This window comes from Triplophysa dalaica, chromosome 17 (genome assembly GCF_015846415.1).
Source record: "Triplophysa dalaica isolate WHDGS20190420 chromosome 17, ASM1584641v1, whole genome shotgun sequence".
Taxonomy (NCBI): Eukaryota; Metazoa; Chordata; class Actinopteri; order Cypriniformes; family Nemacheilidae; genus Triplophysa; species Triplophysa dalaica.
The window spans coordinates 2,079,313-2,102,335 of NC_079558.1; positions in this window are offsets into that span (position 1 = coordinate 2,079,313).

Genomic DNA, 23,023 nt, shown 5'->3' on the forward strand with positions numbered 1-23,023 from the left:
TGCACTATTGGTGTGATTCATTGGTTGCTGAAAAGTTAACAGATGTCTGGTTATGAAGACATTTGTCATGTTCAATGTCTACTAATGTTCCAGAATTGGGCTTTGGAGCTCAAGACGAAATGAAAATGTCTATATAACCAACCTCAAATATTAAAGCTTTGCCTTTTGTATGATTCACATAAGAAATAAAAAACAGACGTGCCAAACGTCCGACTTAATTTCCATTTCACATACTCTTATGGACTGAATTGTGAACCCCGTTGTGAGGTAAATGTCATTTTTCCAATAAGATCAAAAGAGACAAAAAAAAAAAAACTACAATTCAGTTCTCTGTCATATAAAGAAACGTTCAAATCATTTAGGAGAACGTGTGGGATTTCCCTACATTCCTAGACCCGCCCCTCTCTTTTGATGATGATTGACAGGACCTACCCATAACCCCTGGATGTAGAGGATGTGACTGTTCTGCACTTTCACCTTTTATGTAAAGACTACACAAAATATACAAGTAATAATAAACAAGACATTCAAGTGCAACAGTTATAATTCCAACACCTATTTTTTGTGTTTATTAATAATAATGATAGATCTGATAGATTCTACTACTGCACGTCCGATGAAACGTCTGTAATGCTTTTCTCATTTCTGAAGTTGCTGCATTGTGCAACCATTTCAATACAGCTGCAGCAGACAAATGCCAATGTAAAGTTTTGGAGGTAAATCTGAATCAATTTTCCTACAATAAAACTGTAAAGCTGGCTCATTCCTATACTTTTGTTTCCCTAGCCATAGTGGTCGAAATATTTTTTGTATCATAGTGTTACTCACTTTCATGACGCAGATAAACCATGGTTACATGACCCAAAAAGAATACAATGTGTGACTGGCAAAAATTTTTTTTTTGTGTTTATTAATAATAATGATAGATCTGATAGATTCTACTATCTTGTTTTTGATTCAAAAATGATAACGTAGTATTATTTCATCTTGTTCATACGCCAAAAATTTATAGATCTAACAATCCTGCAGACTTGGACGGCAGAGGGGAAGAACAGTATGCAGGAGACAGAAAGGGATGTTATGTAAGGGATAATGTACAGGCAGTCGGTTGTTATCGCAGAAATAAGCCCCTGCAGTGTGATCAGAACCCAATGCCAAGCGGAGGGTCTCGTGTCGAATTGAAGAGGGCTATTTTCGATAACAGCCGGCTACTTGTAGATTATTCTGCTTATTACACGGCTACTTGCCACATGAGAAAAAAACTTGACATGTGAATTTGAAATATTTATTTTATTTTTACCGAATGCACACCTTCCCTGAGGAAAAGCCATTTACTTCTGTTTAAAGGTAAGAAACTACATTCAAATGTCATGAACAGGCAATTTAGTTAAATCATTTGTAATACATGTTATTAAAAGACATATTTATATTTCATTTGTCAAAAAAACATTCAAAATAATTTGCTGCATCTGGGTTACCATGTGTTATTAGTTTTGAGAGGTTGTTATCTGGGAATAACTAACCTGCAAATAATGTGACTGGCCAATCAGAATCAAGCATTCCAACGAGCCGTGTAATGAAGTAAAATGAAGTTTATTGTAGAGAGAAAACGTAGTTGCGTTCAGATTGCCATTCTAACTCTGCCTAGAACTCTGTCTAGAGTTCACTCTATCTCTGTCTAACATCGTCTGACTAGAAACACATTGAGCAGGTGTTATTATACCAACATAGACAGTGGAAAATTACTGCTTCACAACGTTGTTTCGTGACGTCTTTATGAAACTTGAGAATAAGACCAATGCAAACTCGTACTACTTGAGAAAGAGAATACAAATGCAGCATCCAACAGAATGTAGATGTGACATGCCACCCCTGGCGCAATCAGCGTCGCCATGGAAACGGGAGAAATCAAAGCAGCACACTTGCTGCTTATCGGAATCATTACCAGCGGCTGGTTTACGGACGACTACAAAAGCCGCTGGGACAGGATCACGGGTGAGCAACGTCTCCCAAGCAGGGAAGCATAACCAAGCCTTTTCCTCTTGTGCCCATAGGCTCCGACGAATGAGGGCTAGCAGAAACCCTTCCTGGACAACGCGGAAGAAGCAAGGTACTCACAACCGGATATCCGACTCGTACCTTCAGGGAGAACGGACCAAACGGCTTACCTGGTTATCTTATCCTGAAAACCTTAATAAATATACCCTCCTGGGCTACTAACTCCACTTCTCGTGTACGTGTCGTTGCTCTACCCGTGACAGTAGAATATAATAAAGAAGTGAATATAATCTGTAACTAATAAAGTAGATATATAGCAAAATAAAGAATTATAAAAACGATAAGGAAATAAGAAATTAAATACAACACAAAATGTATCATGTTTAGGAAATACACACGCACACACAGGTTGCTTTTGAGAAATTCAGATCCTACGACCTATCAATAACAACACCTACTTATTTCCCAGTAAATTCGTATGTGCAATTGATATAGCATAATATTCTCTGCTGTCTGTAGACCTCACTTAAAGAAAGAGTTTATACTTAAAAAGAATCTATTTTAGACTCATATTTTTTATAAACCATTAAAAGCTATTTAAATAGGACACTGTGACAGCCTATGCATTAAGCTCACTTGCACCTTGTAGCTTGAAGCAGGTCACTTTTTTCTCTTTGTGTGAATGCCAAAGAACCAACTCTGGCCTCTTAGTCCAGGCCCCTTAATGGAGGAAAAACGGTAAATATAGACAAGCAAGAGCCATCATGTCTCAGGAAGGATAAGAGTGGAAACGTGAAGCACATCCTTGTTCATCCATTGTAGTCAGTCTCCTAATGAGTCTTATCTGTCCCATTGAAGGGTGACAGAGGGGAGGCTGATGTGAAGTACTTGTAGATCCAGGCAGAAGTTAGGATGCATAAGACAGGACAGGCTGTAATCTGTACTGTGAAGTCGCACTGAGAGAGGGATTTTAAAGTTATTTTGCTTGAGGATTAGATAACAGACCACAGGAGGCAAGCTGGGAAATGGCTGTACAAGGTGGGGTGGTGGGGGGAGGTTGACAACAAGAGGTTGATAAGGGACAATTAGCAACACAGATAATGGGTATCATTCGTTATATTTGTATTTAAATGAAGCATAGTATAAGACTTGTGGATTTAAAGGAGCATTGTGGAGATTTTAGCGTCATCAACCCACCTCTCCCTTTTGAAGCACTATGGTGGTTCTCACAGAACTAAGATGTCATCGTGTTTTTGCTTCTTTCGAGAAGTAGATAACGTATTTACGAAATACGCTTTGTAGAACTGTTTGTCCGTTTAGGGCTTCTTTAGTGTCGTTCCACATTTTACAATTAACTCATTAAAACTATGAAATAACAAATCATTGCTGTCGGCGGTAACCTTCTATTCACATTTTTCATATATTTTTTTGTTTTATAGATCATTACTATTGGCCACCCTTCATATTTGTTTGTGGTTTTAGCAAATATTTCACCAATAAAATGTATAAGAGAGCTTGTCAACTTTGAAATCATAATGTTTAATTATTCATAAAATATATATTTTTTTATTTTTCTGAAAAGTGGAGGTTATGGAGTTTCTGCCTGACACTAGACAAAAAGATTATATATATATATTACTGTATATTTGTGTATGTATAAGCAAACAGACGTGATGAAATGAAATGGTCCCCATCTAAAGAGCTCAGCCAGCTTTATAAAAAAACATCACAGGCACAGATAGAGAAACAGATGAGCTGGAATTCTGTTGAAAGATATCACATAAGCGGTCGGATTTCTGAACTATCAAAGTCGAGCCTCAAGCAAAAGAACTCTGAGAAGATGGTCCGCTTCCTTCCGAAGAAACCGACTCTTTTGGCAACACTCATGAGAAAATGCAACCATGTGTGTATGTTGTGCCGCGTGTGTGATGTGGATGGCTGGGTGTGCGTGTGTTTGGGACGAAAGGAGGGGAAGCGTGGTTACATCTGGTTTGTCCATCTGTCCATCAGTGTCGTTTCATTCTTTTAATGTAGCCATGTCATTATAAATTTCACAGGGTGATGTGGCTAAATTTGTGGGTTTGTGTTTTGTATCCAAGTCAATATTCAATTTTTTTTGATTGTTTTATTTTTTTTCGCAAAAGTTATGTATCAATGCTTTCAATTTTCTCATGGCTGTAGTTTATATATCACACGTGTGTTATTGACTAAATGCCATATTCTAAGTCTACTCTGTTTGAAACACGCCTCCGACCGGGGAAGTGATCGCCTGTGGCCAGGAAGGGCTCCCCGTCAACACAAGCTTTCCTGTCATCAGCCTTCCAAACTCTCTGGAAAATGTGCTCAGATGTGGCACAGTCGCCTTAACATCCCATGTCTGTGTTGTGTTTCTGCTTGTTTGTGTCATGGTTGATCCAGACAAGAAACCACTTGTTGAAAACTGACCCTCACAGTAGGAAAAACGAGAAAAAAAATCAATAATTAAAAAAATTGAGGCTATTGGTTGACCTAGATTTCTCAGAGCATGGATTATATACTCTAACAATCAAAAATTTTGGGTCACTTGACTGAAATTTCCTTTTAAGGGGATAATTTACCCCCCCCAAAAAAAAATCACCCTTGAAACCTGTATATGATTATTTCTTCTGTGCAACACGATGAAAGTCAAAGGGGTTACGAATGTTCGGTCATACAAGTTTGGCATCACCCAAGTATGAGTAAATGATGAAATTTTCATTTTTGCAAAAGTAGACTTTTGTATCATTGTTGTCCACACTCAGTGTTTCTGTTCACTGAAGCTTATAAACCCTAAAGACATTTAATAGATGAGGTACATTACATGTTTCGGGTATTACGGTCTTATCAGGCCGGATATAAGGGCACATTAAAGGGAAATATTTTAACTGCTCTTTAAATCCGGAGGATCAACAACCATATGTGAAGTCCGAAGGGATGTCAACATCTGAATGAGGTTGCTATTGAGTTGACTGACAGTAATGTGATTGGAAAGCAAACAATGCATGAATTAAAAGACTAAGATATTTACATTGAAGAGAGACGTGCACAGGGATGTTTAGACTTTAGAAATGGAAAATTGAGTCTGCCTTTTGTGTGCCGGTCATTCAAGTTCCATCACTTTCATCAGCAATATTGAGCATCTTGTGTTGATATGAAGGATGAAGTGCACTCGCAGAAGCATATATCAGCACTGCGAAGCATTGACTTAATTTTGAGTCAATACAGAATTCACTCGAAGAAGTAATGAAAGCAACATAAGAATCAAAGCGACTGGGTTTGTCAGCAAGCTCTGCAGAAGTGTCTCTTCAAATGATGCTATGGGAATTCTTTCAAAGCAAATTGTGCTTATGTTTTGTTATCTGGTATAACAGTAACTCCACAAGGGAATGGAAACTTCATCGAGGAATATACTTATACTAAATACCAAGAATGTCTAAATATACTTGATAGCGGATACATTTCAATAATGTTTTTATGTTGATTTCATGCAAATCATTTAATCCATGTCAATTCACATGGTATATATTGCAAGCTGTGTTTTCAATGAGCTTGCTATTCAACATACTCTACAATTGAGACATAAGGAACCGTGAAATACCCTTTTGCCATGGGTTCAGTTTTATCACTGCAAATATCAATATATCATACTATACAGACATTTACAGCAGTATTAATCAAGGATAACTATTAAAACAGAACATCCATACATCCGGCATAACAGAGAAGATCTCCATGCTTTCTTCACGGGACGTGTACATTCATGGGCATCAGTGAACCATCCATCAAGAGAGTGTAGGGAATGAGCGAAACATGGCAAACAACTGAAAAAGGAACTACGGAAGGATGAGAAGTATTCCGATGGCAATGTGTGTATTCCATCGAGGAAGTGATTCTCGGACACAGTTTAGCAGTGAGGAAGATGCATAGAGGTTAAGGGAAAATAGCAGAACCAAGCCAGACGGTGATGCCATTTCAGATCGAGACCAGAACAGTAGAAGGGAAAATAAACCCGCGAGATGAGAATCCAACAGTTGTTTTAACCATTACAGAAGATAGGAGGGATCAACTTGAATGAAAGCATGACACTTCATAAAGGTTATTTTTGCCATCATCTTAGCACTAGGGAAGACGGATGAACCTTTGTAAAGATTCTAGAAGACATTTAACCGTTATAGTCTAAATAAACATCAATTTAAAGGAGGCATGTCTTGAATTCTGCCGACGCTCAAGTACACGGTCTGTTGGTTGCTGTTGGCATATTGAAGGTGTGCTGAGTACCAAATATTCACTATGCAATTGAGCAGAGAACACAATTTCTCAGCCCAGATATTCTGCGTTTTCCAGAGTTTCTATTACATCTAATGAGACGAAAAATTAAACAAACAGTTCACCCAGATTCGGTTCAGAGTAACCATGACTTTAGAATATACGTTACAGAAGTTATATGGAGCGCTTTTAAGCTCCTGGACATGCTTATGTGTAAAATGAATTAGAAATGAATTGGGAATAAAAAAAATACATAAATACAAACATTAAAATATATATATATATAATATGTACTTTGAGATCAAATACAATTATTGAATTATTAATACTCTTTTTTGGGGTAACTGTCACTTTAAAGAAGAAGTCTATAATCGAGCAGGCAAACAACATCAGGTTGGACCAACTTTTTGTTATCATTTACTTTCACGAACATCTGCAACATTTATATAATTTTAAAAAACCCTCACACTCTCCCTCCCTCATACAAATAAATCCCACAACCCCCTGCTCTGCACCTCTGCTGATCACTGTCCTTCAGGACACGCTGACCTCCGACCTCTCTCTGCTCTGGTGGTCAGTAGCGAGGCCGTTGCGAGGCCATTGTTCATTTCTCTAGAGAGGGCAGAGCTTTGTGCGGTTTGGACATGACGGATGCTGCGCGACCCCTGCACCCTTTACCATGTACGCTGATGCCGGGGAAGATTCTGTAATTAGCCGGGATTATTCCCATGACAGTCCAAAGTCATAGCCCTCCCACGCTCCACACAATGTTATGCTATCAGTGCGCAACTACAGGGGCAGAGTTACTGTGATTTACACTTTTTATGACGGCTCAGGGTGTAAGGGCATGTGCATGTAGAGATATTTGGCAACTGGGTAAATTATCAGCCACCGAGTTACACTTACAAAGGTTTACCACGGTAATCATGAATTTGACATATTATATAGTTCTACAATAAAAACAATAAACAGTAGGAGCGCCTGATATCTATGTACGAAACGGGTTTCTGTGAATAATCGTAGTTGCAGGGATGCATATCTAAACTGTGTCTTAAAGGAATAGTTTACCTCTAAAATGAAAATTCTATCATCATTTACTCTGTTACCCTGTGTTGTCATTTTGAACCGGTGTGATTTTCTACTACAAAAAAAAAAAGATATTTTGAAAAATGCTTGTAACAAACCATTGGCCCCTGTTGACTTCCATTGTATGGACACAAAACCAATGTAAGTCAATGGGGACCAACATTTTTCTGTTATCAACATTCTTCAAAATATTTTCTTTTGAAGAAAGAAAGAAAGTCATACAGATTTGGAATGACAAGAGGGCATGTAAATATTAGCAGATTTTTACAATTTGAAGGTAAATTCTCCCTTTAACAAAAAGTAATCATGAAATGTAAAACACTAATAACAAAATTAAAATAATAAAGAGATTCAAGCTAAGTTAATACCAATAAGCAATATAAAAAATCCAGCATATTAAAACTGTACATTGCTTAAATTCAGGGACCAGAGGATGAAAACATGAGAAGAAAAGGATTATGTCAACTATAAATCTTCATTTAAAATATGGTTATTTTAAAGCCTCTTTCCTTCAACACTTTGTCCAGAAGGAACGTCTCTATATTTTGTCCTTCAAACACATCTTCACGCTGGACGTAAACTAGGATGGTTGATCAGGCAGAAAAACACGGCAGGTGAAGAAGTCATCAAAGACATCCCATTGCCTCTCAGTAGAGAATCTTTCTGTCAGACACCTCATGAATCATCCAGGAGAGCTGGAGGATCTTTAACTGCTGTTACTTAACCCTTGTCTAATGCTTGTCAAACCACAACGCGCAACTATTTTTATCACTATCGCAAATCAGTTGATGTTAAGGGTCTACTTTACCTGCACAGCCTTCATTTATAAAACCAGACAACTTACTTCAATTAATAAAATCTCAATTTATTTTATGTTTATACTTTTTCATTATGAATCATTTATTATCCTGAGATCTTACATTTACATTTAGGCATTTGGCAGACACTTTTATCCAAAGCGACTTACATTGCGTTATCCTATACATTTATACATAGGTATGTGCAATCCCCTGGGATCAAACCCACAACCTTGTGTTGTTAACGCAATGCTCTTACCACATGTACATCTTTTTACATGTTTGTCAGGATCTATGTTTTCTTATAATTGTTTTATTTTAAGACAACATATACTGTTCATATAGGCTACATACCGCATAATCCACAACTTTTAGGTTAAAATAAAAAATATGTTATTGAGAAAATACTTCAAAGACCACTCTGACTTGAATTTCCATGTGCCTTTATATAGCCTTCTCGGTCAGAAACAAGTTATGGATTGCATATTTAAATGGTCCTGTTGCATTGAAACATATCATTAAACATTCATAATAACTTCAGATAACTTCTTAGCACATTTATTTAAATTGCTTTAAAAATGAAATCAAGCTTTTTCTATAAAATAAATGATTCCCAGTGGAAAAGGGTATTCTGAAAGGATGCCAGTTTTAAGAAAGACATATTGATCACCAAACCAACTCTCCATATGCACAATGCTAGTTCCGCAGATGGATGGTTAGTATCATGTGACCCAAACGTGTCGAGGTCTTACACAATAGTATTACACTCCAAACCGAAGCTGTCATATGTGATGTTGACAGCCCCTTCAAACCCCCTTGAGTTTCTGAAGAATGACTATGTAAATGCAGGCATTCTCCACATACGCCTCTTCCTGTGCCATTGTTTTTGTCTTATATGCAAAGGATAAATAATCTATTGATCAGACGTTTATCGTTCAAGCTGTTCAGGGCCTGATGGGGCACACGGGGCATGAGTCCTGCCGCCCCTAAGGTCACAAAAGGTACCGATATTGGTTGTTAGCAAATGTACGCAAATTAATAATAGTGGATGTGTTTGAGAGCTAGCGTTAGAGTGCACGGGTGTGAACAAGCCAGTTAAGAGAGCGAGAGTTTGTGTGTGCATTAAAACATGCAGTGAACAGACTGTGTCGAACAAACAGCAGAGCTCCTGTTGGGAATTGATCAGTTAACACCAATAAACCCTGCAGGACTCCAGAGACAGTCTGTCTGTCTCCTGGCAAACATCTCCGATCTGTTTATTCAACCTGCTTCACCTGTCGCGGGAGCTGAAACTGTTGGTGTTTCTTAAACTTTGGACACTTGAAGTCAGTAGAATTTAAAACTGATTTCTAAAGATCTTTTAAATTGGAATAAATTAAGTTGGCTAGTTTTTAAACCTTTGATGTATAGATTGTGTATAGACTTCTCCAGACCTTATGACAATATTAAATATTAAACCATCACAAAAATATAAATTGGTTTAGATCATCTTGGGTTTAAATGTGAAACAAGAGTGAATTTGAAGTCCACAGGGCTTAAAGCACACACAGCAGAAGAAACACCATCGTTTTTAATCATTAAAAGAATTTACTGTGCATCCACATATAAGAGATCTGGTCAAAACATCCCACATCCAGGGGAATGTCAATAAAAATACAATTTAAAACCAGTCCTAATGGAGTTTTTACTTTCAGAATTTAATTTTATCCAGCCGGATTTTATTTGAATCATAGACAACTCTTTGTTTATCCCATTAGGAATTCCTTTAAATGATGATATTAGCATATATGGGGTACTTTGACAATGGTTATCAAAAAGCTTTTCTCCAAAATAGTGAGTTGCCAAATATTACTGGCTGTCCCCGAAGTGCATTTCAAAACGGTTCCTTTTGAGGCATCATTTTGTTTCAGATGCAACTTTTAAGGGGTCTTATAAATATAAATAGGCAGTATAGACTTTGGAACATAGGTTTTAAAACCAAATCTTTGGAGCATAGATTTTGTTACCAAGCAGGAGTCTCTGATTTTACAGTAGACAGGTAATTGTGCATGTAAAGCATGTCACACTAGATTAGAACAGTTCACATTAATGGAATAATTGATTTCCACATGAGCAGTTCATTTGCTAAACAGAACACACAAATACCCGTGATGGTGTCAGGACACTACTTGCAACAATTGGCGAAATCACACAAACCAGATTTCATGCATTGACAACAAAGAGAAAAAATGTAAATTAGATGCAAAATACTACAGCGGAAAACACGCCCTCCAACTCACAAGAGCACGTAACACAAATGAGAGCTAGACGACCTCAGAAGGCCCCATTGCTGGGGAAAAAAACCTTAGTTTTGCCATAAATGCTCTACATCTTAAGGGGCCACACTCAGAAAAGGAAAAACAAAAGGTCCCAAATGACTTCATATGACTTTAAAATTGAGTCTCCTGAATATCGAAAAGGTGAAAAGAGGTAGATACCTCAAAACAGCTAGAACGCTCCAAAATGAATCCTGGAATAATCCTACAAATAGAGTTAGGACTACAGACATGTGAGCTCATGCCACAACTGAGATTTATTAAAAAAAAACGTATTAAAAGCTACTAATTCAGTAGTATGGCTCTATTATGGATCTGCTACGGATTTCAAATTAAAAACGCAAAATGCTGCGCCTGCAGTGGGCGTTTTCTGCTGAGCTCCTGCCGTTTTCAGCCGTGTAAATGCGCCTCGGTGGATATACAGCCCCTTAAGAGGTAAAAAGTTGGTTACTTTCTACCCTAAACAAAGCCTCGAGTTTAACAAATATAAAAAAATGTGCCTTACTGTTTTAAAACAATTAAAAATCTACAAATGACTGCTATGACAAAAAAACGTGACACAAATTAGGGCTGCATGATTAATCGCAATTCCCATTCAAATCGTGATTAAATCGATGTGGCTATCGTGATTGTGAAATTGCAAAGGCTGCGATTATGTATTATGCGCAGCTTGTTCGTGAAGCATGGCTCTGTTATCTGTGGCAAATGCTAATCCATCCGAAGCACTGCACGTTTGATTCGTTTAAAACGTGCATTTAAAAGAGCAACACCCGTCAAACATCATATTTATAAATATACTTTATTATCATGAAAATACATGAGGAGGCTTGAAAAACAGTGATAGAAAGATGCCAGATTCAGATAGAAAGACGGCTGCAATTAACAGTATTTTACTGACAAACTGCGCAGCCAACCGTCAAATCGCGCGTGGTTTCTTTTCGATTCATCGTGCAGCCCTAACACAAATTGTAATCCGTTAACATTTAAACACCACATATTTGATTGAATGTGCAGCTGGTGCAGTCCATTCAAATAACAGACGTTGGCCAACGCAAAGAATTGTGGGTTATCTCCAGCAACAAAGTATATACATCATGTGTCTTCGAATTCTCGTGAAAGTAGGTTGCATTAGAAGGGACCTCCGGAGGACGCAGCCTTCCGAAATGAGATACAGATATTGACTGGTGTTGTTGAGACATGACAACCATTTGAATTTACATATGATTTTATTTGTGCAAATTAAAACTCTCAAGCTGATCCTCCTTTAACTTGGATAATTAATCTGATAAAATGGCCAAAAAGACATTCCAAAGATATATCTACCGCTTACAACACCTTAGGAATTGCATAGTAAAGCTCTGACAACAACCCTGATAATGATAGGAAACAACGAAAGAAAGATCAAAGCTATCTGGATAAGCCAGACTCATACTCGATTCAATGACACAAGTACCACAGCTCACTGCGTCAGAGCCCACATGCAAATACCTTTTCTTGTTTCAAGGTCTCCAGAAGGAAAAACAACTCATGCACACACAAACACAGACATTCATAAAAATAAAATTTGTAGCACTCCCTAAATGGTTCCCAGGTCAGTACATCCACAGGAGGCGACGTTATCTTCAAGGCCAGGGGGGAGTCGAAACATGGAAAGAATGTCTTTGAAAAACACGGTACAAGAGGACTGTATGAGACAAGAGAGGGAAAGAGAGAAAGCTGCTGCATGCGCACCTGTTGTCACACACTGCTGGGGTCCAGGGCTATCACTGGAGAATGACACTCAGGGGTTTATGGGGTTGGGAAGGCAACAGGAATTCTAAACCTTAAATGACAGCTATGGCTGGGTCAACACCCATGGTTTTACTGACAGCGGGAGTGAGCATATATGTGTGTGTGTGTTTGCGTAGAAGAGAGAGTTTCACCTTGTTCATCTACTGTAGGTGGCCCAGGACTGAGGTCTTGTTTGTGGTAAATATTATTTTAGCTGTTAAAGCCATTAGCAGTGATTTAATTTAGCCACCTGTTATGCTCTGTAATAATTAGTGGATGATTGAGTCAGGCATGAGGAGGACGTAACCATATGTAAAAACATCATTTACATGTGAAAATATAAGCTGGGAAATTATGTCTGAATCTGTCAATGCACAGGCTTAGAATTTTTTTTTAAACAGAAATTCATATCCTATTATATTCTCTCCCTATTTAACCAAATTCAATCATATTTATTAGCATTGCTTATGAAATGAAAAATCATCTCATGGCAATTAGGAAATATTTTACAAGGTTGCTAATTCGTTTTTCATTTGCATGGTTCAGTACGAACTGCTTTCGGGACCACTGACAGTTAGCCCTGAGGGGGGCTTGTTTTTCTCCAATAATTGTAGTATTTTGTACAATTCACGTTGTACAAATTCATTCGAAGGAGCCACTTTTTAAAATACATAAAACATTTCTGCAAAATCAGGCTGGAAAATATAGACCACTCATTCATATAGACCATTTTGAAAAACGTAAACAACACCTATCCAACGCTGGTCAAGAAGAACTTCCAGTTCTAGTTATATTTTTTTTAAAACTTCAAATGTTTGAACAAAATACACCGAACACAACATTAATAACTGAATCAAATGTTAAACTAATATCTTCAAAAATGAGTTACATACGTAATATTTAAAATTAAATAGTGCCTCTGGACCAGTGTTTACATCTTGCGAAGAGGTCTATACAGGTAAAAGGTTTTCTGAGGTGTTTGTGTGATAAAACTGATTCTCAGAACAATCTTTCTAACATTAAAACATTAACACACTTTAATAGTTATTTACTCCATCTCTTGACCCAAGTGATGAGTCATTATTTAATCTAATGTTTAGTTGCTGTATTAAGTCGTTCATTGCAAAGTTTCTTTGTGTGCTGATTTTTTCGCATCCATGCATTCAGAAATTCCGAGACTCTGATCTTAATTATTCATGTGCTCAGTCCTGTGCTGTAATCCTGGCCGACACTAAAAGTCCGTCTAGATTTAGCATCATGAAATTTTCATTGTTAAGAGAGAAGCTCTTTCTCCATCTTTTTGCATGTCTGATCTACCCTGTTCTCTCACTCCATGTACAAGGGTCTGCATGAGCTGTTTTACGGTTTAATATTCTCTTTCTCTCCGTTCGATAGTCTCGACCACTTGCACACCTTACACTCACTATGAGCGCTGGTGATGGATGGGGCCTTGAGCCCTGAGGCGAGTTAACCAGGTCACTGAAACGCATATGGGTTTGTTTAGTTTCCCCTGATCGTGCAGAAACGTTCCGATGAGTGAGAGACAGAAAGGTCATTCTAAGAAACAGGTGCCAAACGATTAAGTGTTACTAAATTTGCAATGTTGAATCTTAAGATAAATTCTTACATTTTATAACAATCAAGCTGTGCTTTAATGTTAGATATAATAGTATATAGCATATATTTATATATATATATATATATAAATGTAAAGTTTTCAAAAATCAATAAAAAAACAGTGTTGAAATGGTTGACATGAAGCTTGTTACCTTTCTGGAAGACCTAACAAAACACAATTGATAAACTCAGAGGGAGTTTTTTTTTTTTTTAAGATGTTGTTGAAATTAAGTTAAGTTGTATTACTTACGGACAAAACCTACCTACATAAAATATAAATTAATGCAGAAAGGCTAGAGACAATACATAGTCCATCTAACATCGCTTTTTAGAGATGCTACAGTGTATCTAATACGCCAATGTGAGAAACACAACTGACACCTTTTTGTTAAAATGACTTGGAGTATGGAGATAAAGCGATATTATAGTATCAGTCTCAGTGTTTGTGAAATTAAACCCAAGGATGATTTTCTTCTTTGTCTCTGGTTTCCACAGGCGTAAAAGTTTCACTTTCTCTGAGCGGCTTTAGTGTGCATTAGTCTTTCTAGGCAACGGATCAGTTCATCAAGATACAGTCGGATGGTTATGTGGCACCAGTTCACAGTGTTACAAAACAGATTCCATTCTGCATTTTCCAAGAGTCTTCAAAAAAACAGCTTTCTGTTCTCCAGCTCATCGAGTAAAAAAAGCTACGCTGGGTTTAGATTGCTCAGTGAAATTTCTGTTGATGAAAGGTCCACACCTTCGAAACTCATATATCTTCTGCCTGTGCCCTCATTATTTGTAATTTTAAAGACAGACAGAACAAGTTCTTGTTGATTTTCCTAGGACTACGCTACACAATAAAATCTGTAAAAATAGGGCATAATATACTGTATTTATAGGAAGAAATTATAGTTATTTGTTTTTTAAATTGTTTTAGCTGTATTTTACATTTTGCACTGCATTTTATAATTTACGAAAATGTCTGTCAGTGCTTTATCAGTTTTTTACAGTGTATACGAGCAAGGATCCCCCCAGTCTCTTCAAGAAATCACGAATACATTGTTAATCAGATTGAACTGAGACATTATTTTATTTAGATACTCTAACTGTATTATGCAAGTCAAGTACCTGAACTAACACAATACTAGCTTTTATATAGCAATGGGAAGTTTTATTCATTTTACTGTGTTCATGTAAAAGAACAGATTCATAGACAAGAAAAACTTACCACCAATTCACGTGTGAGAGAGAGAGAGAGAGAGAGAGAGAGAGAGAGAGAGAGAGAGAGAGAGAGAGAGAAAGAGAGACAAGGCTGATAAGATTTCAGTTCTAATCATCTGACATTAATCTCTGGAGCTGTGCCAGTATTAGCGTAGACGCATTAGCAGCTTCTCCCGTTATCTCAGTGGAAAAGGTTGTGCGGGGAAAGACAAGCCCTGCAAATTGCCGCTGTTGTAATTTCATTCCTCAAACTAGAATCGAGGCAGTGAAGATTAGCCGATAACTCACAATGAGTCTAATTACGACACAAAACCTCCTTTGCCTTCCTCACATCTTCCTCATCATCAGTTTTTCTTGTAATTAGCCCACCCACTACACCACAAGCCATGGTACATGCAAAAACTAAGATGAGATTTCTAAAGACGCTTGGAAGAATGTTGGTAACAGAACAAAACTGGACCCATTCACTTCGATTGTATGGACACAAAACCGCTGTTGTTCGGTTTCCAACATTCTTCAAAATATTTTCCTTTGAGTTCAGCAAAGAAAAGAAACTCATACAGATTTGAAATTACAAGAGGGTCAGGGTTGGTAAAGGATTTTCATTTTGGGGTAAACTATCCCTTTAACAATAAGCTTTAATAGCATGTCTTTAAGCTGGACAAAACCCCCACCATCTATTTCTCCAATGCCGTGAAAGCACTAAATCCATTTCTTTGAACCTTAGTGAGACAGTTAAGTATGCATGGTGAAGCATCTTCTCTTATGGTCTGCTATATGGGACACACTTTAATGCGGGTTTATATTGCACTCAGCAACGCCAATGAAACGTCTTGGTTACGTATGTAACCTCAGTTCCCTGATGGAGGGAACGAGACGTTGTGTCGAGAACGACAGATGGGGTTCGCCCTTGAGAACCAATCAACTCTGACTACTATAGAAAAGGCCAATGAAATTTGGCGAATGCAATTTGCATGCCGGGCTCCGCCCCCGGAAATCCGGTATAAAAGGAGGCCTGCGTGCAGCATTCACTTACCTTTGTTCTGAAGAGCCTGAGACCTCTCAAACTGCAGCAGAATACGATACGTGTTCGTGGCATAAGGGACACAACGTCTCGTTCCCTCCATCAGGGAACTGAGGTTACATACGTAACCAAGACGTTCCCTTTCTGTCGGTCTCTCGACGTTGTGTCGAGAACGACAGATGGGGTTGCCTATGGAAAACGCCACAACGCTGTATCGCGTCACAATCTCTAGCGAAGCGACGGTAACAAGCCTGGGCGTGTCATCTCGAAGCTTTCGTGAGACTGTAACCTTCCAGTGTGGTGGTCGGGGGGTTCCAGAGCTTTCTTGGAGAAAGATGGGTACAGCCCTGACCGGTAACTTTTACGGACGGGGCCTTAGCTCTCTATAGGCGAGAGGCCGTCCAGATCAGTTTACACCGGGTAAGCGCGACTCTTAATCAGAGAAGCGCTACAGAGGCCACCTCCTACCCGTGGGGAGGAATATGGTGGATATAGGTATGGTCTCGTCCTTGGAGGAGAACGCATGGAATGTGCGGACTGAGTAGTTAACCGCGAGGTGGAGGCCCACCTGGGGAAGCTCATGGGTTACCAGGAGTGGGAACCATTCTCATGAGGATACATCAGACGGAACAGCCCACGGAGGGGGTGTTACAGACGTCCGGTAGCACTAGGTCCGGTTAGAGCTATCTGTGATAGCTCACATGGTATCCCGGCCTAAGGGGGAAGGCTGCTCTGCCCAGCCAGCCCCCAGGGGGTGCTTGTTTGGTGATGGATGGAATGCCTATTCTTAACCAGTGTCTGGGTAAGAAGGGAGGCTGGTGAGGTACCAGTTTCTTAGCGATGTGTTCGGGTAAGAAGAAAAGGTAAATAGCACACTGACCCAACCTGTTAGAGGGTGGAAAGGTGCTTTCGCAGGCATACGCCCCCCCGGATGCCAGTCCTACATGTCGCCACGCAGGACGTGGGCTGACACCGGGTTTACGCGAAGGTTGTTAACCCTTGCGAAGGTGTTTGGGCATAGCCCAACCCGCAGCTCTACAGATGTCTGCTAGAGAGGCGCTTCTGCCAGTGTCCAGGAGGTGGCTAAACTCCGTGTGGAGTGAGCCCTCACTGCCAATGGGCATGGGAGATTCTGAGATCGGAATGCCGTCGTAACGGCGTCCACGACCCAGTGCGCCAGCCTCTGTTTGGAGACAGCCTTCCCCTTCTGCTGTCCTCCAACAGACACGGAGCTGGTCAGAGCTTCAGAGCTCTGCGTGCGGTCCAGTACGTACTGGACACAACACTAATCGGGTTGGGTCTTCCTCCCCTATGGGGAGCGCCTGCAAGTTCACCACTTGGCCCCGGAGGGAGTAGTGGGAACTTCTTGGGCACGCATCCGGGCCTGGGTCTCAAGATAACGTGAGAGTTTCCAGGGCCGAGTTTAAGGCAATCCAGGGACACGGAGGATGCTCGGTGGTCCCCTACCCTCTTGAAGGAAGTGAGCGCCGTCAGGAGGGCCGTCTTACTCTATGAGGAAGATCGGAACCTCCGAGGGGCTCTTTGGGGGGCCCTGAGGCTCCCCAGGACCACTTAGGGTCCCAAGAGGGTATGGAGCAAAGATGAGGCGGATTCCGCCCTCTCGCTGCTTAGGAACCTGGTGACCAGGTCGTGTTGCCCTAGAAACTTTCCACCGACTGAGTCGTGATGAGTGGCAATAGCGACTACATACACTTTCAGTGTGGAAGGGAGATGTTAGTCTCCAGTCTCGTGAGGAGGGGAACACAATCCTGATCAAGCACCTCAGTGGGTCTTTCTCGTTGAGAAAGACACCAGGACGAGAAGAGGCACCGTCTAGAGGCGTGTAACCGCCTAGTAGATGGGGCCCTAGCCTGGGTGATGGTCTCAGCCGTATAGGGGGAGTAGCCATCTTAGGATCTTCTCGTCCCGTCTAGAGACCAGACATGGGTGTTCCAGAGGTCTGATCTGGGATGCCAGAACGTGTCCTTCCCCTGAGAGAGCAGGTCCTCTGTCAGGGGAATGGTTCAGGGGGAGTCGCTGTCCAGAGCATCGGCTCTGAGGCCAAGTGCGGTTAGACCGGTGTGGTGTAACCAATAACACTTGGTGCTCCTGCTCCCTGACCTTGCACAGAGTCTGTACAAGAAGGCTCCTGGGGGGGGGAAGGTGTGCTTCCGCCCATCCCGCGTCCAGCTGTGCGCAAGGATATCCGTGCCGAGGGCAGGGACTATCAAGCGGGCAAATGGTGGTGTTACGGGAGGTGAACAGGTTTTACCTGGGCCTACCCGAACAGCCTCCAAATGAGCTGGACTGCACGGGGGTGGAGTCGCCACTCTCCACGAGGCATAAACTGGCGAGAAAGCACGTCGGCTGTCTAGTTCAGTTTGCTCGGGGTGTGTGGCCTGCAGGGAACGAGTCACCTGTTGACTCCACCGGAGGAGGCGTCGAGCAAGTTGTGTTTAGCTGCTGTGTGCGAACGCCACCCTGACGATCTGTATTCGCTACAGCTATAGTGCTGTCCTCGGAACAGCACGTGCATGTCTCGCACGAGAGGCCGTAGCCTGCTCAGTGCAAGTAGCATAGCCCACAACTCTTGGCAATTGATATGCCAGCGCAGGCGGGGGTTCGTCCAACACCCCACCTGCGTGCCCGTCGCACACTACACCGCACCCCTGCAGGGAGACTTCAGTCGTCACCACGACCTGCCTCATAACCTGCTCAAAGGGACCTGAGTCCGTCGAAAAAGTCATAAAGACTAGGGGTTATGGTGCGTCGGCAGCAGGGCGGCATCACCATGCGCCTGTTGCCGGTGTGCCACGCTCTCCTCGGAACTCGACTCTGAAACCAGTGTTGGAGCGGTGTCATGTGCATCAACTCGAGGGGTATTAACCCGCGAGGACGCCATGTGTCCCAGGAGCCTCTGAATTGTTTCAGGGGGACCGCTGTCTGCCTAAAATGTTCATTTCAGACAGTTCAACACTGGTTGGGCACAACTGCGGACAGGTGTGCCGACATGGTGACAGAGCTGAGTTCCATACCGAGAAAGAGGATGCTCTGCACTGGGGAGAGCTTGCCCCTCTCTTGGTTGACCTGGAGTCCCAATCGACCTAGGTGCCGGAGCACCAGGTCCCTTTGTGTACATAACAGATCTCGCGAGTGTGCCAAGATAGGCCAGTCGCTGAGATAGTTTAGTACCCGCTCGCCTTCCTCCTCTCAGGGAGAAAGGGCGGTCAGGGACAGACCGAAAGGGAGGACTCTGTACTGATATGCCCGCCTCTCGCACGCGAACCGTGGGAACGGCCGGTGTCGAGGAGGATCGAGACATGAAAGTAAGCGTCCTTCAGGTCGATTGCCACGAACCAATCCTGACACCTCATAGATGTCCGGACGCGCCTCTGTGTGAGCACCCTGAATGGCAGCTTGTGAAGGTGCTCTGTTCAGGGTACGCAGCCTTTGGGGGCAACCCGCCGTCTTTCTTGGGAACGATGAAGTGCGGGTGGTGACCCACTGAACATCTTGGTTTTGAGGGACGAACTCGATGCCTGTTTTGCCAGAAGGGTGGTGACCTCTACCCGAAGTACGGAGGCGTCCCTGCCTCTGACAGAGGGAGAGATGATGCCCCGAAACTTGGGTGAGTCTCTGGCGAACTGGATGGAGTAACCAAGACGGACCGCCCTCATTAGCCAGCGAGACAGTGTGGGCAGCTCTCGAGCTCCCAGGGACTGTGACAGGGTGACCAAGGGGACGGTCTGCTTCATCATTCCCACGGGGGGTGGTTCGTCGGCTGGCGGAGCTAACCATGTCGCGGGGAGTCCCCGGAGGGAAGGTTTTTGCTCCGCCTGCTTACCTGCCTGGCGGGACAACGGCACGCACTGTCGGTTTGAGAGTGGTGACGGCTGTCGTATGTGTACAACCTCACGCCTCGCCAGGGTGTGAGGTCGGTTCGCCGAGCACAGTCCAGTGGAGTGTGCGATCGGCTGCAAGTAAACCCGGGGAGAACAGAAAACTCAGTGAGTAAGTGGGCGCCAAGCCCTAACAAGGGCCCGGCTTTGGTGACGAGGCAGGAGTCGTCCCGTACCGACCGATCAGAGCCGTGGCTGTGAAGGTTCGGGCCCGATGTTGTTCTCCCTGGGGTCTTCCCGTCAGTGTCCCTTCTCGCGAGGAGGTTGCTGACGGGGTGGAGGTTTCCCCCTCGACCTCTGCTTCCGGGGTGCCGCCTGTGGGGGCACAGGAACCGGAGCCGATGTCGAAAGGGTCCTGGGTTGCAGGGAAGCAGACGTCACGTGAGATCTCGGAGGCCTGTAGGCGGCCGAGTCGCGGCGTGAAAAAAAAAATGTGGTTAATTGCCACTGTCTGCTTCGCCGTCAAAAAACTGCTGAGCGCAGTCCTCGACGGTGTTACCAACAACCCACCCTGCGAGATGAGTGCATCAAGAAAGCGGACTTCCTTGCTGCCACTCTTCTGCACAAGGTATAGCCGGGGGTGTCTCTCCTGGACCACTACCGTGGACATCGTCCGACCCAGGGCCCGTGCCGCCGCCTTAGTCGCCCGTAGAGCGCTGTCAGCGGTGGCACGGAGATCCTGCATTATACCCGGGTCGGCCTTACCCTCGTGGAGCCCTCTCAACGCCCTGGCCTGGCGGACCTGCAGGATGGCCAAGGCATAGAGAGAGGAGGCAGCCTGGCCCGCAACATCGCAAGCTTTCGACACCAGTGATGCCGAAGTCTTACGTGCTTTGGACGGTAGGAGTGGTCGATCCCCCCCCAGGTGGTAGCCGTCCGCGGCACAGGTGCACCGCAGGCGGACGTTCCACCCGGGGGATCTCGACGCAGTCCTTGGCTGCCTCACCATCGAGGGAAGTAAGGGAGCCGGAGCTGGTTTCACTGGAACGGTCCGTGAGTGGAGCGTTCCAAGTTTTACACAGCTCCTCATGCACCTCCGGGAAAAACATGGCACCCGGGGTGGGCGCGGTTTGCACCGCGCACCGACCTCGGGAACCACGCATCCCCGGGTTAGCACGGATGACATCACTTCTGCTTCCTCCTGAACTCGACCGCTGGGGGTGGAGTTTGGATTCGGCAGAGTCGGATGCCAGTCTCCCTCCGATGCTGCGAGCGACATCTCATCTACGTCACACATCGTTTCCGAGTGTGTGCGTGAGGATCCGGACGGTATGCCACCGCCGGTTGGGGAACGTTCAGAAGAGCGAATCGGGGTGCGATCGGCCCGTGAGCACTTGGCTGGCGGGTTTACGTTCGCAGAGTTCCCCGTATCACTAACGCTGCTAACGTGGGTGGTCATCAGGGCCGTAGCCACAGATGTCACAGCCCGGGTAGCAGACGAAATGGTGGCTGGTTCCCGTAGGAAGACAGCCACCCGTGACCGCAACTTCTGAATGACAATCTGCCCGCAGTGCAGGCAGATGTGTCAACGAACGCTGCTTCAGTGTGCTGGACGCCCAGACACCTAATGCAGCGATCGTGTCCATCCCCCTCCTCGATGAGGGTGCCGCACCCAAGAGAACAGCGGGACATGCCGCGCTGGAGAATGCTCAGTCAGTCCTGAAAAGGACTTTTAGAAAAAATCTCTAACACCTCCGGAACCGCCGAGACGCCCAGGGGAAGGTCGCTGCAGGAAGGGACGATCCGCTGTAACACGTCGTAGCACCAGCGTGTAGTTGTAGAGGATTGAATCCTGAGTTGTACTCATGAGCGATGGCTCTGAAGAACAAAAGGTAAGTGAATGCTGCACGCAGGCCTCCTTTTATACCGGATTTCCGGGGGCGGAGCCCGGCATGCAAATTGCATTCGCCAAATTTCATTGGCCTTTTCTATAGTAGTCAGAGTTGATTGGTTCTCAAGGGCGAACCCCATCTGTCGTTCTCGACACAACGTCGAGAGACCGACAGAAAGGGAACCAACAACCTTCACCTCCCTCTCGGTTTGTCCCTCTCTCCTCTGTCCCTTTTAAACCGGCCAGACCAAGCCTCTGTTTTCTTATTTAAAACTAAATTTAAAAGCATGCCAGATTTACAGCCACAATATCCTTTGTTTATGAGACTAGATATACAGTAGCCCATTTATTTTTGTCACTTGCTCTGGTTTAGAAAGATGCCTCGGGTCATTGTTCTTTTTTTAATAAACAACCCTAACAGCGTCCCTTGTAAGAGAAAACGCAAAATGCTAAGCAAACAATTTTCCAGATTGCATTGGAGAAATGCTGCTAAAAGGATTAAAGGAAATTGAATAATGGAACACACACAAAGTAGGTTAAGCAACATATAACCGATCTGAAAGGTTGAGCTTTAAACGTTGTCTAGCTGTCATAATACAAACACAAGAACAACCATAGTAGGAAAACGAATAAAAAAAAAAACTGAATTGTCTGTAAATTCCTTTGTTCTGTTGAACACAAAAGAAGATATTTTGAAGAATGTAGCAGAGCAAACTGTTCTGAGGCACTTTACCATTGTATTTTTCCAAATATGGTAGGCAATGGTGACCAATAACTGTTTGGTTACTGACATTCTTCTAAACACCTTTCTCTGTGTTCATCAGAGAAAATACATTTATATAGATTTCGAACAACTTGAGGGTGACAGAATTTTTTTTCCCGGGTGACCTGTCCCTTTAAAGGGGTCCTATGACTCGTCTCAAACTAATATTATCGTTTGTTTTAGATGTAATGCAATGTGAATACACGATTTGAGGTTCAAAAATGCTGTATTTTCCACATGTTTGTATCTCCTCTTTCCCCATCTCTCTGAAATGTGCTGATTCAGTCTGAAAAGCGAGGTGTGCTATGATTGGCCAGTTAACCAGTTCGTAGTGATTGGTCAAATACTGCAAGCGTGTGACGGAAATGTAACGCCTCTTACCATATTTGGAACATCTGGTACCAAAGCAATTGTACTGAGAGGTACGCCCACC